Here is a 13,530-nt window from a genome sequence, read left to right as displayed (position 1 = left end):
GTTAATTTTTAAGTAATATGAGCCCAGCGGCAGCAGCAACGCTAGGCTAACACTAACTAGCTAGCAAGATTATAAACCTGGTGCTAAACTAAGAGAAGCAACAAAATCAGTTTGAATAAGAGTAAACATTTACTCACCAAGTCAGTGTATCAGGTAAAGATTCACAGCAATGAAAACAATAATATCCTGAGCTGACGCTTTTCCAGGTTTGCTCAACATATTCCATAACAAATGCTGGCGCCATGAACATGCGGACTGATCCAAGAGGGAGGAGGACGGTAGTGACGGGGCATTTTCAAAACACATCTTTCATCCTTCCGCACTGAGAAACAAACGTCCATCTTACTTAGTTTCTCTAAGTTAAGACAACTCAAATAAATTGAGTTTATCAGCATTTTTGCATAAAAAGTACTGGTAACTTATTTAAATCGAGTTCTGATAACAAATTGATAAAAACTGAGTTCAGCCTATTTAATATTTTTAATTAAACACAATATTACATTTTACAGTGTAGTCGCTTTTTAGAAAAAAAAAAACCGACGCTAAGGGGGTTTGAAAACTCCCTAATATAGCGACAAAATCGCTAAGTTGGCAACACTGTTTTCAGGGTATTTAAAAAAATTCAAAACAAAACAAAACCGTGCATCTCAAAGGGCATTCTCTGAGCATGCGCAGAATTACGCACAGCTGTCCTGTGATCCTGTGATCGAACAAAGGATCAAAGGCTCAAAGAGCGCTGACGTCAAATTCGCGGCCACAAAAGTCCTTAAATACCCCCTCTTCACCTTCGCAAACAGTTTTACTTGGAACATTTTCAGAAACAGCGCGTTGTGTTTTGCAAACCAGAAACCTTTTAGAAAGGGACTATTTTTAAACTTAAACAATTAAGCAAACATTTTTTCTTGTCGATACTTTGCATTAAACGTTTAAAGAAATGTCACACGAAACATTAATAATTCACAGTCTGACAGAGAGATTCGAGAGGAATCACAAAGACTGTATGGGTTGATGGAGAGAGAAATACCTGACCCTATGGAGCTTCAAATGAAAATACAAGAACTCCAGTTGGAGTTGAGCACCCTAAAGTGCAAAAAGAATTATTATAAAGATCATTTCCATCAGTCAAGAGATGAGCTTAAACACATGAAGGCTCAGGCTAAAAAAAATCAGACACAGGTGGAATCTCTGGAGGCTAAACTCCAGGAACAGGAAAAGAACATTCAGACAATGCACCATGATTTTTTGGAAAAGGCAGAATCTCTCATTGAGCAGAACAGCAGCATTGCTGCTCAGTTGTCTCAGATTGAAAGTGAGAGAAACGAGCAAAAGAAAGAGAACACAGATCTCAAGGACTCTTTAGAGAGACTTGAGCAGCAAGTGGGAGAAGCTCACCATAAAACAATAAAAAAAAGAAGAGATAATAGAAAAACAACATAGTGAAATATTTCAGAAGACAGAACTCACAGTTGAGCTGAAAAGAGAAATTTGTACTCTTCAGCATCGGTTGAGACAGGCACTGCATGAAAAGCAGTCACAGGTGGAATCTCTGGAGGCTAAATTGCAGGAGCAGGTAAGCACAATTCAGAGGATGCACCATGACTTTCAAGAGAAAGAAGAATGTCTCCTTAAAGAGAACAGCAGCATTGCTGCTGAGATAAAAAAATTAAAAACAGAGAACACAAATCTCAAGAAACATTTAGAAAATCTTGAGTATCAAGAAAAGACAACAGAAAGTCTGACACTACAAATATTTCTGTTGGAAGAAAAAGTCAAAAAGCAAAGTGTCAAGATTGTTCATAAACAAGAGCTCATAGATGAACTTTATAAACATCTTATAATGAAAGAGAAATAATTAATAATCTTAAGGATGAGCTGAAAAGGGAGGAGGAAGAAGAAATATTAGCTGCTGTTCACAACATCACTGGTGAACCTCTGCAGCAGGAGAGTCTTGCTCATGAACTTGAGGGGCTTGTTTCTCCTGTCTCAGAACCATCTCCTGATGTGGTCCCGACACAGGAGAATCTTGCTCATGAACTTGAGGAGCTTGTTTCTCCAGTCTCAGAACCATCTCCTGATGTGGTCCCGACACAGGACAATCTTGGTCTTCAACCTGAAGAGCTTGATTCTCCTGTCTCAGAACCATCTCCTGACGTGGTTCCGACTAGTAGTGGTTCATGGCGTCATGGTGCCAAACGCCTACTTAAAATAGGTTTAGGTGTTGCCGCAGTAGGCCTTATTATACCTGCAGCTTACTGGGGCTTTTCAATGCTTAGCAGTGATTGCCTATTTAACTCTGTCTATAGCCTCATTGAGCCATATTGCTACCTTAATGATGGATTAGTTCCCTTTTAAAGACTAGTAATGATGGACTGCTTTTCATCCACAGTCCAGAAAACCATACGTTGTTCATGTTAGACAACATGAGCAACATTTAGCTAACTCGTGCTCTCATTTTTCTTTTCTTTTGCCTCTCACCCCCAACCAGTCGTGACAGATGGCTGCCCCTTCCTGAGCCTGGTTCTGTCAAAGGTTTCTTCCTGTTAAAAGGGAGTTTTTCCTTTCCACCGTGCCTAGTGCTTGCTCACAGGGGATCATTTGATTGTTGAGGTTTAATTTGCTTGAACTAAAAAAGTTCAACATTCTGGTGAGGGGTTCACATAGTAGGGAGCACTACAAAAGCTACAAATCTTTTAAAAAGATTTGTTAGCTGCAAATAAAAATAAAGAAAACAATTTTTGAAAAACATCTCTTACGTCTCTGTTTATTTGCTTAAATGAACACTTGTATTTTTTGTCATAGAAGAATATACATTGTCTTAAGTAAGTTTAATAATTTTAAATTTAGCCCTGTCACGGTTCTGGGTCAGTTTGACCCAGTATTTTGAGTTGTTATGTTTTGGTGTGTTTTTGCATTATGGATTGTTTTCTTATTCTCTTGTGGTGCTTTTGTTGGTTATGATGATGATGATGATGATGATGATGATTATTAATAATAATAATCTATGTTTTAGTTATTCTTGTTTAGGGATTAGTTTCTTAGGTTTTGTGTTCTCGTGTTTATTGCTGGTTTAGTTCAGTGTCTAGTCTGTCTCTCTCTGTCCAGTCCGTGTCTTAGTTTAGTGTGTATTGTTTCCTGTTTTATTTTGAAGGATTGTGTCTTATGTCAGTGTGTCCAGCTTTGATCCCCTGACTCGTTAGCCCCAATCTCTCCCAGCTGTGTCTCCCTCCTGTTTTCCATTCCCTGATTACTTCCCTGTGTATATTAGCCCTGTGTTTGCCCTTGCTCAGTGTTGCGTCGTACCATCGGGTTATACCTGTGTGTTTTCTTGTTCAGTTCATGATTTGTTTTTCTCCAGCAATAAAGTTGAGGTTTTGAGTTACAATTCTGTGTTCGAGTCCTGCATTTGGATCCTCATCTCCGCCTGCTCGCACACAGAGCCCTGACATTACCAGCATAGAAGCATTCACAGTCATTACACTGTTTGTACACCATATGTGAAAAAAAGAAGAAAAACAGAAAGCCAAATTAGAAATACCTCTAAGCAGTAGAAGGTTGTTGACAGTAGCAAGCTACAGGTCTATCAATATCTTACTGTTTAACTTTTGTGTCAACTAGATTGATATTAATGAAGTCAAGGTTAAGTTCGTTTTTAAATTTTAGTAATGGTGGTTTCAAAATATTTTCAATGCACTGATAGGTGATCCAGAAGTAGAGGAGTCATCAGTGAATAATGAAACTGGAGATGTCACTTCTAGAGCAGGACATCTGACTTAAGTCTAATGAACCACGTGCCATTCATTTCTCTTAAAATTTTATCACAGTAGTTCATTAAAGAAAACACGAGAGTGCGAGAGAGAGAGAATATGAACTTAGATTAAATAAATTAATCCAATAAGTAAGAAAGGAAACATTTTAAAGTCTCATTGTACTGTTTTTTGCATCGCACAGTTACTTTTTTGTGACGCAATTGTGAGTAACTGTGCGTCACAATACAATATTATATGAGGTAATTTTTAAAAAGTAGAACGATACAGTCCTTTTGAGTTACAGAATCGGAACGCTTTTCTTGGTTCCGGTGTTGTGCCAAAAAGTGATTGCCTGCCAAAAACTGATTTCCAATGTTTCCGTGTATTTTTTTTATGTGTAATATCTTTATGTATGTTGGTAAATAGACTTCGGTGAACAGCGTTTACAAAGGGGTTATATATAGAATTAAAAAATTATCTGTTTTTTCAAGTATCTTTAGAGCTCTGTGTTATTGTACTTACATTATAACCAATCTGGTCCTTTATCCTCGTTTAAAATATTTTTACAGAACTATTGTCATATTTGCTGCCTTTTCTGCTGTCCTCTTGGCCAGCTTACTCTGACAAAATACATTTTTAATGTTAATGAGATTTTTTTTAACTGCATAAATAAAGGTTATATAAAAGTCACTGCCAAAAACTGATTGCGGCTTCTACCTTGTTACACGAATGTTGTTTGTGTCTCAATATGACTTTATGTCATCCATGAGGGATGCGTTTAACATATGTTTCACATATTATAGCCCAACAAGTTACTTATAGCAGTTTAAATACGACCAATCAGTTTTTGGCAAATACCGGAAATCACTTTTTGGCAGACAATCACTTTTTGGCACAACACCGGTCGTACGGACGTTTTAGAGTGCAACACAAAGGAGTCACGCTTGCAAGATATCAACACTGACAGTTGGTACAGGTTTTGTGTGTTTGCTGTTAAGCAGTGGAGTAAAACCATGGAGGTCCTGGGAGGACAGTTTAGCGACATGACTCCACAGGAGCTGGCGGCTCCTGTCAACACCGTAGCTGTGAGTGGGGGGGGAAATAGCAATAAAGTTCACATTTTTTCATGATGAAACATGTTAGGCTTGTCTAAGTACAAACCTTGCTGGAACAATTGAGACAACCTACTGCAACTAGAAAAAGCAAGATGCAAGGCACCAGAGCAGTAGTGCTCCTGAACCCGAGGAGCTTGTTTCTCCAGTCTCAGAACCATCTACTGATGTGGTCCCGACACAGGAGAATCTTGGTCCTCAACCTGAAGAGCTTCATTCTCCTGTCTCAGAACCGCTTGTACTCATCATCAGCGGTGATGCAGTCAGCCTCTCTGATCAGATCATATAGACCAGGGGTAGGCAACTCCAGGCCTCGAGTGCCAATACTGTGCCGATACTGTCCTGCAGGTTTTAGATGTGTCCTTGATCCAACACAGCTAATTCAAATGGCTAAATTACCTCCTCAGCATGTCTTGAAATTCTCCAGGGGGCTGGTAATGAACTAATCATTTGATTCAGGTGTGTTGACCCAGGGTGAGATCTAAAACCTGCAGGACACTGGCCCTCGAGGCCTGGCGTTGCCTACCCCTGATGTAGACAGTGCTAGAAGCAGTTATGACCTTCTTGCCATATTGGCAGAATAAATGACCTGGAAGCTGTTGCACTGTCTATACCTGTAAACTCCAGGACACGTTTACAAACAATTTTCGTTGTTATTTGCGCTGCAGCTGCAGGTTAGGGTGGAGTTACTGTGTGTGTGTGTGTGTGTGTGTGTGTGTGTGTGTGTGTGTTTACAAGTAGTTTTAAACCTTGTGATCCACAAAACAGCATAACAGTAAAAGAAGAATTGACTGCGTTACAGTCAGTGCGGGAGCGGCGGCTTTGCTCGTGCGTGATTCATTTGCAGTTTGGACGCACGTGAACATCTCCTGCCCTGATAGCGGCTGGAGGAGGACTATTCTCCGCCTGTGAGCGCTTTGGCACGAGCGAGGTGCCCACGGCAGCACCCGCTGCTTGTTGAGAGTAAGAGCAACAAGCGCTTTCACGTCAAAAGTTGTCATAAATAAGCCTCCAATAACACCAGAAAAAGTCGCCAGATTTGTCGCTACACTGTAAAATCGAATTAGTTCCCAGAACTCAAAAAAATTGAGGAAACTCGTTGCCTCAAGAAAACTGAGTAAAGCTTAGCTAAAAATGACTAAATTAGGATAACTTGTTTATTTTGAGTACTCTGTACAAGTTCATTTGTTCCCAGAACTGAAGAAAATTGATCAAGTTTATGTAAGATGACCAAGTTAGGGCAACTTACTCATTTTGAGTACACTGTACGGCCTTGTTAGTTCCCAGAACTCAAAAAAATTAAGGAAACTCGTTGCCTCAAAAAAACTAAGTAAACCTTACTTAAGATGACTGTTAGGACAACAGCCATCATTGCAAGTCTGCAGTATTAAGAATAACTTGATATTTCTGACTGTACAATACTAATTGTTTACTTACTGACAAACATTTCAAGTTCAACTAAATGAAAAAACAATTTGTGGTGACCTGAATATGATTAAAATAATTAACAACACTTTTTGTAATGATGTTAAAATCAGCCCAACTTTTATTTTCAAACACAACAAAGTATAACAGCCAACATACTGGACACTGTTCTGCTGAACAACAAACAATTATATTGCCATCATGGTTATAATCTGACAATGAAACAAAGTCTCAGATGTAATTATTCTGAAAATAAGTTTAGGCCTACCTCAAAGTTTGTTTTGTACTTACATTACTTATATAATCAAAATAAAATATTTGTTGTTCTGTCACAAGTGCAGTCTCTAATTTAAACAACACATTTGTTTTGCATTCCAACACATGAGCTGGAATGTTGTATTATTTTAAGGATGGCTTGTTTCCAGTCCAGGCATTACTGCCTAAATGACTATCATGGATCGAGGTGATCCAAATGTAGGTGCAGAAGAAAGTCTTTAACTTCCCTTAAGTACAGTGGCAGTGGATGTGGGTTGGAGATGCAATGAGCTTGAACCTGCAGGCGACCATCTTCACTGACCACACCATCTGTGACGGAGGACTCATCTCTCCTGTTGTCCTGCAAGCAAACAATCATATTTTTTGGAACATGAACTGAATTGCTTTCTTAAAACATTTTTTTCTGCATTTGGTATAAAACAGACTCCAATTTACACAATCTCAGGCACCCTCCCCACCAGAGAGGTGGCATTCAATGTCCCACTGTCAGTCTGGATAGCTGTGACCACCACCCAACACACAATAATGTCATGAAAGCATCATTTTAAAAAGGGCTATGCAAACATGGCCAATAACTTTCATTCTAATGATGTGCAAAATGATTTGGGCACAAAACAAATTTTGCTGTTAGAAAACTTGCAGACGTCACTATATACAGTGTAGACCCTCTAAACTAAGTTTGGGGGATGTGATCTTTCAAGAAATGCAGACCAAACTGTTGTTGTTTGTTTACTTACACAGCATGTCTTGTAGAATTAACTGGAGTCAACAGCAACAGCATAGTGCGGTCCATATCTCAAGTCTAATAACAGAAGACAGGAAAAGATCAGTAAAGAAACAACTTCCCCAAACCAAAGCACAAATAAAACAATAAGTAAAACAGGCTGATCTAAAGTATGATTAAAGTTCAGCCTGATTAATATAAATGTCACTGGCAGTTGCTAATATATTGGAAAACCAAAATACTTACCACTGAGTTGATGCCTTTCTGTCCAACAGCAGGAGTGCTGGTCCCGAGCCTCAAAGACAGCAAGAAGCAAGCAGAGGGAGAAAAAGCAGAACATTTTTCAGAAACTGATTTGATCCTTAATGGCTGTGCAATTATTGTAACATAGAGTTTGCTTATGTTGTTAAATAAAGGCTAGATTTGACATTAATAGATGCCACAGATGTTCAAAAGCTGCCACAAAGCATGAAAAAAATGGACAGTCTCTGAAAACGTTGGAGCATTTTTACAAATATGTGATGTCTTGATAAATTGAGCATATATTTGAACTTTACACATCTACATTGTCGCCTGAAAATATCTTAAAAGTTTATTTTGTGACCCAGAAAAAGTAATAAGTTTTTTAGCCGTGCTCCTCTGCCATTGCCAACAAATGGATCCGCCTTTTCCCCAGACTACCCTTTCTGGGTCACAAAATAACCTTTTAAGATATTTTCAGGCAAGAATGTAGCTGTGTAATGCTCAAATATCTACTTAATTTATCAAAATATCACATATTTGCAAAAGTGCTTCCACGTTTTCGGAGAGCTCTGTTATCCACCAGCGGGATAGCTGACCGGGAGGTCAAGGCTCAGAGTCTGCGAGCACAGCTAACTCATGGCTTATTCTTTTCAATCCCCCTGCACTCTTTTGCTTCTCAGGTTAAACATGATATATAGTTAGTTAGTTAGTTAGTTAGTTAGTTAGTTATGGCTATGGATTGAAAATAACCCCCACACCCCACCCCTAATGGCTGCACCTCCCGAAGAATTTTGTCTGGGCCTTTATTTCACTTTTGTTATTTCAAACAATCAACAGAAAATTTCACAGACATAGTGTTATGTAAGGTTTTAAGGCTGTGGTGTTAATTTTAAGTAACATGAGCCCAGCGGCAGCAGCAACGCTAGGCTAACACTAACTAGCTAGCAAGATTATAAACCTGGTGCTAAACTAAGAGAAGCCACAAAATCAGTTTGAATAAGAGTAAACATTTACTCACCAAGTCAGTGTATCAGGTAAAGATTCACAGCAATGAAAACAATAATATCCTGAGCTGACGCTTTTCCAGGTTTGCTCAACATATTCCATAACAAATGCTGGCGCCATGAACATGCGGACTGATCCAAGAGGGAGGAGGACGGTAGTGACGGGGCATTTTCAAAACACAATCTTTCATCCTTCCGCACTGAGAACAAAACGTCCATCTTACTTAGTTTCTCTAAGTTAAGACAACTCAAATAAATTGAGTTTATCAGCATTTTTGCATAAAAAGTACTGGTAACTTATTTAAATCGAGTTCTGATAACAAATTGATAAAAACTGAGTTCAGCCTATTTAATATTTTTAATTAAACACAATATTACATTTTACAGTGTAGTCGCTTTTTAGAAAAAAAAAAACCGACGCTAAGGGGGTTTGAAAACTCCCTAATATAGCGACAAAATCGCTAAGTTGGCAACACTGTTTTCAGGGGTATTTAAAAAAATTCAAAACAAAACAAAACCGTGCATCTCAAAGGGCATTCTCTGAGCATGCGCAGAATTACGCACAGCTGTCCTGTGATCCTGTGATCGAACAAAGGATCAAAGGCTCAAAGAGCGCTGACGTCAAATTCGCGGCCACAAAAGTCCTTAAATACCCCCTCTTCACCTTCGCAAACAGTTTTACTTGGAACATTTTCAGAAACAGCGCGTTGTGTTTTGCAAACCAGAAACCTTTTAGAAAGGGACTATTTTTAAACTTAAACAATTAAGCAAACATTTTTTCTTGTCGATACTTTGCATTAAACGTTTAAAGAAATGTCACACGAAACATTTAATAATTCACAGTCTGACAGAGAGATTCGAGAGGAATCACAAAGACTGTATGGGTTGATGGAGAGAGAAATACCTGACCCTATGGAGCTTCAAATGAAAATACAAGAACTCCAGTTGGAGTTGAGCACCCTAAAGTGCAAAAAGAATTATTATAAAGATCATTTCCATCAGTCAAGAGATGAGCTTAAACACATGAAGGCTCAGGCTAAAAAAAATCAGACACAGGTGGAATCTCTGGAGGCTAAACTCCAGGAACAGGAAAAGAACATTCAGACAATGCACCATGATTTTTGGAAAAGGCAGAATCTCTCATTGAGCAGAACAGCAGCATTGCTGCTCAGTTGTCTCAGATTGAAAGTGAGAGAAACGAGCAAAAGAAAGAGAACACAGATCTCAAGGACTCTTTAGAGAGACTTGAGCAGCAAGTGGGAGAAGCTCACCATAAAACAATAAAAAAAGAAGAGATAATAGAAAAACAACATAGTGAAATATTTCAGAAGACAGAACTCACAGTTGAGCTGAAAAGAGAAATTTGTACTCTTCAGCATCGGTGAGACAGGCACTGCATGAAAAAGCAGTCACAGGTGGAATCTCTGGAGGCTAAATTGCAGGAGCAGGTAAGCACAATTCAGAGGATGCACCATGACTTTCAAGAGAAAGAAGAATGTCTCCTTAAAGAGAACAGCAGCATTGCTGCTGAGATAAAAAAATTAAAAACAGAGAACACAAATCTCAAGAAACATTTAGAAAATCTTGAGTATCAAGAAAAGACAACAGAAAGTCTGACACTACAAATATTTCTGTTGGAAGAAAAAGTCAAAAAGCAAAGTGTCAAGATTGTTCATAAACAAGAGCTCATAGATGAACTTTATAAACATCTTATAATGAAAAGAGAAATAATTAATAATCTTAAGGATGAGCTGAAAAGGGAGGAGGAAGAAGAAATATTAGCTGCTGTTCACAACATCACTGGTGAACCTCTGCAGCAGGAGAGTCTTGCTCATGAACTTGAGGGGCTTGTTTCTCCTGTCTCAGAACCATCTCCTGATGTGGTCCCGACACAGGAGAATCTTGCTCATGAACTTGAGGAGCTTGTTTCTCCAGTCTCAGAACCATCTCCTGATGTGGTCCCGACACAGGACAATCTTGGTCTTCAACCTGAAGAGCTTGATTCTCCTGTCTCAGAACCATCTCCTGACGTGGTTCCGACTAGTAGTGGTTCATGGCGTCATGGTGCCAAACGCCTACTTAAAATAGGTTTAGGTGTTGCCGCAGTAGGCCTTATTATACCTGCAGCTTACTGGGGCTTTCAATGCTTAGCAGTGATTGCCTATTTAACTCTGTCTATAGCCTCATTGAGCCATATTGCTACCTTAATGATGGATTAGTTCCCTTTTAAAGACTAGTAATGATGGACTGCTTTTCATCCACAGTCCAGAAAACCATACGTTGTTCATGTTAGACAACATGAGCAACATTTAGCTAACTCGTGCTCTCATTTTCTTTCTTTTGCCTCTCACCCCCAACCAGTCGTGACAGATGGCTGCCCCTTCCTGAGCCTGGTTCTGTCAAAGGTTTCTTCCTGTTAAAAGGGAGTTTTTCCTTTCCACCGTGCCTAGTGCTTGCTCACAGGGGATCATTTGATTGTTGAGGTTTAATTTGCTTGAACTAAAAAAAGTTCAACATTCTGGTGAGGGGTTCACATAGTAGGGAGCACTACAAAAGCTACAAATCTTTTAAAAAGATTTGTTAGCTGCAAATAAAAATAAAGAAAACAATTTTTGAAAAACATCTCTTACGTCTCTGTTTATTTGCTTAAATGAACACTTGTATTTTTTGTCATAGAAGAATATACATTGTCTTAAGTAAGTTTAATAATTTTAAATTTAGCCCTGTCACGGTTCTGGGTCAGTTTGACCCAGTATTTTGAGTTGTTATGTTTTGGTGTGTTTTTGCATTATGGATTGTTTTCTTATTCTCTTGTGGTGCTTTTGTTGGTTATGATGATGATGATGATGATGATGATGATGATGATGATTATTAATAATAATAATCTATGTTTTAGTTATTCTTGTTTAGGGATTAGTTCTTAGGTTTTGTGTTCTCGTGTTTATTGCTGGTTTAGTTCAGTGTCTAGTCTGTCTCTCTCTGTCCAGTCCGTGTCTTAGTTTAGTGTGTATTGTTTCCTGTTTTATTTTGAAGGATTGTGTCTTATGTCAGTGTGTCCAGCTTTGATCCCCTGACTCGTTAGCCCCAATCTCTCCCAGCTGTGGTCTCCCTCCTGTTTTCCATTCCCTGATTACTTCCCTGTGTATATTAGCCCTGTGTTTGCCCTTGCTCAGTGTTGCGTCGTACCATCGGGTTATACCTGTGTGTTTTCTTGTTCAGTTCATGATTTGTTTTCTCCAGCAATAAAGTTGAGGTTTTGAGTTACAATTCTGTGTTCGAGTCCTGCATTTGGATCCTCATCTCCGCCTGCTCGCACACAGAGCCCTGACATTACCAGCATAGAAGCATTCACAGTCATTACACTGTTTGTACACCATATGTGAAAAAAAGAAGAAAAACAGAAAGCCAAATTAGAATACCTCTAAGCAGTAGAAGGTTGTTGACAGTAGCAAGCTACAGGTCTATCAATATCTTACTGTTTAACTTTTGTGTCAACTAGATTGATATTAATGAAGTCAAGGTTAAGTTCGTTTTTAAATTTTAGTAATGGTGGTTTCAAAATATTTTCAATGCACTGATAGGTGATCCAGAAGTAGAGGAGTCATCAGTGAATAATGGAAACTGGAGATGTCACTTCTAGAGCAGGACATCTGACTTAAGTCTAATGAACCACGTGCCATTCATTTCTCTTAAAATTTTATCACAGTAGTTCATTAAAGAAAACACGAGAGTGCGAGAGAGAGAGAATATGAACTTAGATTAAATAGAATTAATCCAATAAGTAAGAAAGGAAACATTTTAAAGTCTCATTGTACTGTTTTTTGCATCGCACAGTTACTTTTTTTGTGACGCAATTGTGAGTAACTGTGCGTCACAATACAATATTATATGAGGTAATTTTTAAAAAGTAGAACGATACAGTCCTTTTGAGTTACAGAATCGGAACGCTTTTCTTGGTTCCGGTGTTGTGCCAAAAAGTGATTGCCTGCCAAAAACTGATTTCCAATGTTTCCGTGTATTTTTTTATGTGTAATATCTTTATGTATGTTGGTAAATAGACTTCGGTGAACAGCGTTTACAAAGGGGTTATATATAGAATTAAAAAATTATCTGTTTTTTCAAGTATCTTTAGAGCTCTGTGTTATTGTACTTACATTATAACCATCTGGTCCTTTATCCTCGTTTAAAATATTTTTACAGAACTATTGTCATATTTGCTGCCTTTTCTGCTGTCCTCTTGGCCAGCTTACTCTGACAAAATACATTTTTAATGTTAATGAGATTTTTTTAACTGCATAAATAAAGGTTATATAAAAGTCACTGCCAAAAACTGATTGCGGCTTCTACCTTGTTACACGAATGTTGTTTGTGTCTCAATATGACTTTATGTCATCCATGAGGGATGCGTTTAACATATGTTTCACATATTATAGCCCAACAAGTTACTTATAGCAGTTTAAAATACGACCAATCAGTTTTTGGCAAATACCGGAAATCACTTTTGGCAGACAATCACTTTTGGCACAACACCGGTCGTACGGACGTTTTAGAGTGCAACACAAAGGAGTCACGCTTGCAAGATATCAACACTGACAGTTGGTACAGGTTTTTGTGTGTTTGCTGTTAAGCAGTGGAGTAAACCATGGAGGTCCTGGGAGGACAGTTTAGCGCATGACTCCACAGGAGCTGGCGGCTCCTGTCAACACCGTAGCTGTGAGTGGGGGGGGGGAAAATGGCAATAAAGTTCACATTTTTTCATGATGAAACATGTTAGGCTTGTCTAAGTACAAAACCTTGCTGGAACAATTGAGACAACCTACTGCAACTAGAAAAAGGCAAGATGCAAGGCACCAGAGCAGTAGTGCTCCTGAAACCCGAGGAGCTTGTTTCTCCAGTCTCAGAACCATCTACTGATGTGGTCCCGACACAGGAGAATCTTGGTCCTCACCTGAAGAGCTTCATTCTCCTGTCTCAGAACCGCTTGTACTCATCATCAGCGG

At 38.8% G+C, this 13,530-nt stretch overlaps 1 long non-coding RNA gene and 2 pseudogenes across 1 annotated transcript; 2 read left to right on the top strand and 1 right to left on the bottom strand.

Moving 5' to 3' along the window:
* Positions 1-557: 557 nt before the first annotated feature.
* Positions 558-2,652, top strand: LOC146515712 (uncharacterized; annotated as a pseudogene).
* A 3,909-nt stretch (positions 2,653-6,561) lies between these two features.
* On the bottom strand, positions 6,562-8,714 carry LOC146515711 (uncharacterized). Its single transcript, XR_014875491.1, has 3 exons — positions 8,545-8,714; positions 7,297-7,578; positions 6,562-6,899 (listed from the first exon to the last, which is right to left on the bottom strand). It is a non-coding gene; the product is annotated as an uncharacterized LOC146515711 (long non-coding RNA).
* Positions 8,715-9,073: 359 nt separating this feature from the next.
* On the top strand, positions 9,074-11,186 carry LOC146515710 (uncharacterized; annotated as a pseudogene).
* The last annotated feature ends 2,344 nt before the right edge of the window (positions 11,187-13,530 follow it).

This window comes from Neolamprologus multifasciatus, chromosome 7 (assembly GCF_963576455.1).
Source record: "Neolamprologus multifasciatus chromosome 7, fNeoMul1.2, whole genome shotgun sequence".
Lineage (NCBI taxonomy): Eukaryota > Metazoa > Chordata > Actinopteri > Cichliformes > Cichlidae > Neolamprologus > Neolamprologus multifasciatus.
This window is presented reverse-complemented; position numbering and strand designations above follow the sequence as displayed.